General features: G+C 51.6%; 1 pseudogene; it reads right to left on the bottom strand.

Moving 5' to 3' along the window:
- Positions 1-4,481: 4,481 nt before the first annotated feature.
- Positions 4,482-4,633, bottom strand: LOC128288918 (5.8S ribosomal RNA; annotated as a pseudogene).
- Between the last annotated feature and the right edge of the window lie 1,329 nt (positions 4,634-5,962).

Genomic DNA, 5,962 nt, shown 5'->3' with positions numbered 1-5,962 from the left:
TTCGACACATCGAAGGGGCTTGGCGCCTCGATGGCCTCAAGACCACTGGATGGCACACGCCGATGGTGTACGAGGATACCAGACGACCGGGGCCAAAGGTGCCGAGGCTCTTCTTGCAAAAGGGAGGGACGATTCATTCATTGTTGGGTACCAACATGCAACCCAGATCTCAATTCTAGCTTTGGGACGGCTCATTCATTATTGGGTATCAACATGTAACTGCAGATCCAATTCTACCTTTTGGGATTGGGAGGGACTCGGCGCTGCTTTGTATATCCCGAGATGGATCACGGATCATCGCTGGATGGATCGCTTGAGCACCGCCGAACCTAACCGGTGGGGGGCACCGACGTCCCGCATGCGATGGCGCGGGCAAGGGCTCGATAACCCCCGGTCAATATCACTTCCCTAAAGAGCTAAAAACTTGGTCAATGTGCTACCAATGACATCCATGTGTCCAAACAGGACACTTTTTTCAATTTAACGCCCTCAAGACATCCGAGGCACCAAGGTGCCGATGTTGTTCGATGACCTGCACCACTGGATGGCCTACATTATGATGTTTCCCGAGGCTCCTGCACATGCATGAAATAGGGGCAATTTTTTACGCCACTTACACTTGGTATTTTTAATTGAAAATTTCTTCGCTATTTAAAAGAAATACAAGAAGTCGAATGAAATATGGCATAATGGCACGGCAGTAAAATTGAACAAGTGCTCGGACAACGGCCCCACAGCTATGTTTCGAGGGCGGCACGGCCAAGTGTTTAACTTAGAAATTTTTTCATCGCCCAAAACAAAAGAACAAATGCAAGAAGTCGAATGAAGTATGGCACTAAGACGGCAGTAAAATTGAACAAGTGCCCGACCACCAACAGCTTGGGAGCTCAGACCAAGACCACCACGGCCCTCACAGCCATATTTCCCGAGGGGCGCCAAGTGTTTAACTAACTCTCTACACTAAGTCCCCCACTTGGGGACCCCAAGGCCTGACATGCAAAAGAACAATGGGGATCTAAGGAGATGAGGGAGGGACGAATCGGGCTTACAAAGGGTCAATCAAAGGATCGTGGCGAAGGCCACTCGCCACTTACAATACCCCGTCACAGATTTAAGTCATCCGAAGGATTCTACCCGCCGCCGGGAATTACGCCCAAGGAGGCGCTCACGACTTGTCCGTCATGCGGCCGCACTCCACGACACGCGTTCTTGGGGCCAAAGGCCCCACCGAGGGTCGGCAATCGACGGCGCGCAAGGCCGCTTCTAGCCCTGGATTCGACTTAGAGCCGCTCACCATAATCCAACAGACGGTAGCTTCACACCATCGCTTTTCAACAAAGCGCTGATGACCAATTGTGCGAATCAACTGCCTCTCATACTAGGTTGAATTACTATTGCGACGCTACCATCAAGAGGGTAAACTAACCTGCCTCACGACGGCCTAAACCCAAATTTCATGTTCCCTATTGGTGGGTGAACAATCCAACACTTGGTGAATTTCGCTTCACAATGATAGGAAGAGCCACATCAAGGATCAAAAGCAACGTCGCTATGAACGCTATCGCCACAAGCCGCTTATCCTCGTGGTAACTTTTCCGACACCTCTAGCTTCAAATTCAAGGTCTAAAGGATCGATAGGCCACGCTTTCACTTGCTCAGATTCAGATCGGAAATCGTAATCAAACGAGCTTTTACCCTTTTGTTCCACACGAGATTGCTCGCTGAGCTCATCTTAGACACCAAGCTATCTTTAATGTATGTGCCGCCTCACCAAACTCCCCACCGACAATGTCTTCCGCTCGGATCGCCGGCCAAAGTTTAATTTTGGTCCAAAAGAGGGCCGTGGTTCGCCTCGATTCACTAATAAGTAAAATAACGTTAAAAGTAGTGGTATTTCAATTTCGCCGAGAGCTCCCACTTATCCTACACCTCTCAAGTCATTTCACAAAGTCTGACTAGAGTCAAGCTCAATAGGTCTTCTTTCCTCACGATTCTCGCCAAGCCTGCCCTTTGGCTGGGTTTCACGGATAGTAGACAGACAAGGGGAATCTCGTTAATCCATTCATGCGCCACTAATTAGATGACGAGGCATTTGGCTACCTTAAGAGAGTCATAGTTACTCCCGCCGCACTGCGCTTTTGGTTGAATTTCTTCACTTTGACATTCGTGAGCATCGCGTAAATCACATTGCGTGAGCATCCGCAGGACCATCGCAATGCTTTGTTTTAATTAAACAATGGATTCCCTTGTCCGCATTTCAGCTCGAGTCGATCGTTTGTCGCCCGGAAGGCCCCGGCGAGTCGTTTCAGCCGTCTCTCGACCGACATAGCATGCGACTCCGCCTCGCCAGCAGCATACCGAGCAAAGGTAATCGGTAATGACGGTTCGGATCGGGACCCCGTGCTCAATTTCCCTCAGAGCTAATCCTTTTCCCGAGGTTACGGATCCATTTTGCCGACTTCCTTGCCTACATTGTTCCATTGACCGTAGGTCGCTCACCTTGGAGACTGATGCGTTATGAGTACGACCGGCGCGGACGGCACTTTCGGCCCTTCTCGATTTTCAAGGTCACGGGCGCACCGACACCACGCGACGCGGCGGTGTTCTTCCTACTGGACCTACCTCCTACCGAGCCTTTTCGTGGTGGGCAGCTGCTTAAATGTAAAATATAACTCTTCCCGAGGCCCCGCCGACGCCTCCGGACTCCCTAACATTTGCCACCACAAGGTCCTGCTCAGAATTTTAACCCGATTCTCTCGCTCAAGGCTGAACGCCGCTTATCGACGGCTTCCCTGCCTCTTAGGATCGACTAACCCATGTGCAAGTGCTGCTCACATGGAACCTTTCCCTTCTACTTCAAAGTTCTCATTTGAATATTTGCTACTACCACCAAGATCTACACCGACGGCCGCCTCGCGGACTTGCGCCTGGTTTTGTGGCGATCACCGCGCCTCCTACTCATCGGGGCTCGCCCTTGCCCCGACGGCCAGGTATAGGTCGCGGCTAAGCGCCATCCATTTTCGGCTAGTTGATTCTAAGGTGAGTTGTTACACACTCCTTAGCGATTTCACTTCCATGACCACCGCCCCGATGTCTTAATCGACCAACACCCTTTGTGGGTTCTAGGTTAGCTAGCTTGGGCACAGAACCCAGCCTTCCTGCTCATCCCAAGACGCCAGCCTCGCTACCAAAATGGCCCACTTGAGCTCTCGATTCTGTGGTACTACTCAACGGGCGTACCAAGACCGGCCCTACCTATTTAAAGTTTGAGAATAGGTCGAGGGCGCCATGCTCGATGCCTCTAATCATTGGCTTTACCCGACAGAACTCGCTAAAGGCTCCAAATTATCCCGAGGGAAACTTCTGAGGAACCACCTACTAGACGGCTCGATTAGTCTTTCGCCTCTATACCCAAGTCGATTTAACGATTTGCATCGTCAAGATCGCCATGGCCTCCACCGAGTTTCCTCCGCTTCACTTCGCCAGCATAGTTCACCATCTTTCGTCCCGACAGCATGCTCTCACCGAACCCTTCTCAAAAGATCAAGGTCGGTCGGGCAGCACCCGTGAGGATCCCGCCAATCGCCTTCCTTACGCCTTACGGGTTTTCTAGCCCGCTGACTCGCACACATGTCGACTTTTGGTCCTTGTTTCAAGACGGGCCGAATGGGAGCCCGCAGACCGACGCCCGAGCACGCAGTGTCAAGCATGCCGAGACGGACGCGGCCGGATCCCACGATCGAGGCGACGACGCTCCACAGCGATCAAAGGCCCGAGCTGGGCCGCACGCCACGACCAAGGCTTGGCCTATGCCCCGAAGCCGACGGGCGGACCGCACTCGCTGCTCCACATCCGACGGGCGATCGCCGCCCCCATCCGCTTCCCTCCCGACAATTTCAAGCACTTTGACTCTCTTTTCAAAGTTCTTTTCATCTTTCCTCTCAGTATTTGTTCGCCATCTGCCTCGCGCCAGATTTAGCCTTGACGGAATTCTACCGCCCGATTAGGGTCAGATTCCCAAACAACCCGACCAGAGACAACGCCGTGGTGCAACAGGTCTGTGCACGACGGCTCTCACCTCTCTCGCGCCTCTTCCAGGACTTGGGTCCGGGTCCCGCCACCGAGGACGCTTCTCCAGACTACAATTCAACGCCGGTGCCCGATTCTCGTCGGGCTTTTCCCGCTTTGCACGCCACATTAGGGAATCTCGTAAGTTTATTTTCCTCCGCTTATTGATATGTTTAAACTCACGGTAATCCCGCCGACCATGCTGGCGCGATGCCGAAGGGTTTATGGTCTCGATCGACAAACGCCAAGACGACATCGAACGAGGTTGCTTACAAGATACCACCGATCGCCTCGACGATTATGCCGCTGAGGACTCAAATTTAGGCCAACCGCCGGCTATGAGCGCACGGAGGCCAATTTCGCTCATGGTCCAACCGAGTCCCGAGGATCGGGTTGATGGGGGCGACGATGCGTGACACCCAGCGCATATGCCTCGCCTAATGGATTGGGGCGCAACTTATGCTCAAAGACTCAATGGTTCACGGATTCGCAATTCACACCAAGTATCGTGATTTCGCCACGCTCTTCATCGGCGCGAGAGCCGAGATATCCGCTGTCGAGAGTCGTTTCTATATACTTTGGGACAAAAGAACAACATCATCGGTTAATCGACACCGCGAACGGCGCGTAATTGGCTGTGAGATGTGTCCCTTTTTCATTTCGATTCCTTGGCGCGATTCGCGCCGGGTTTGTTCGCTTTGCATCAAGAGGTTGATCCCGACATCTCACCCCACCCAATGGGTAGAGGGACGACAGACCGGTCGCCCCGACACGCGGGATGGCAACAAAGCATTTATGCACCCGCACCACCTCCGATGTTGTATACAACGCTAAGAACGGGTCGCTCGCTAAGGTGTTTCGACAATGATCCTTCCGCAGTTCACCTACTAAACCTTGTTACGACTTCTCCTTCCTCTAAATGATAAGGTTCAAGTGACTTCGCGATGTCGCGGCAAATAAGCACCCACGTCAGTCATGATCCCAACACTTCACCGACCATTCAATCGGTAGGAGCGACGCATGGTGTGTACAAAGGGCAAGGACGAGTCAACGCGGCTGATGACTCGGCTACTAGGAATTCCTCGTTGAAGACCAACAATTGCAATGATCTATCCCCATCACGATGAAATTTCAAAGATTACCCGGCCCGCTTGCCAAGGCTATAGACTCGCTGAATACATCAGCAGTAGATGCATGCACCCGTAACATCTAAGAGCATCATGCACCAAGTATTGCCTCAAACTTCCGTGGCCTAAAAGGCCATAGTCCCTCTAAGAGCTAGCCACGGAGGATCACCTCCGTAGCTAGTTAGCGTGCCGAGGTCTCGCTCATAACTAATTAACTGCATAAATCGCTTCCACCAACTAAAACGCCATGCACCACCACCCATAGAATCAAGAAAGAGCTCTCATCATTAATCCTTACTATGTCCGACTCGTAAGTTTCCCCATGTTGAGTCAATTTGTCCGCAGCTCCACTCGTGGTGCCCTTCCGTCAATTCCTTTAAGTTTCAAATTTTACACCATACTCCCTAACCCAAAGACTTTGATTTCATAAGGTGCCTATGAGTCCTAAAAGCAACATCCGCCGATCCTCGGTCAAGATCGCTTATGGTTGAGACTAGGACGGTATCCGATCGCCTTCGAGCCCCCAACTTCGTTTGATTAATGAAAACATCCTTGGCAAATGCTTGCTAGCTTGTTCGCCTTCATAAATCCAAGAATTTCACCGACTATGAAATGCTAATGCCCCGATCCGTCCCTCGTTAATCATTATCCGATCCCAAGGCCAACACAATAGGATCGAATCTTATGATGTTATCCCATGCTAATGTATACAAGCGAGGGCCTCGCTTTGAGCACTCTAATTTCTTCAAAGTAATAGCGCTTAGAGG

Source organism: Gossypium arboreum, unplaced genomic scaffold (genome assembly GCF_025698485.1).
Source record: "Gossypium arboreum isolate Shixiya-1 unplaced genomic scaffold, ASM2569848v2 Contig00336, whole genome shotgun sequence".
Taxonomy (NCBI): domain Eukaryota; kingdom Viridiplantae; phylum Streptophyta; class Magnoliopsida; order Malvales; family Malvaceae; genus Gossypium; species Gossypium arboreum.
Note: the sequence above shows the minus strand (reverse complement) of the source record. Positions and strands in the feature narration are given on the sequence as shown.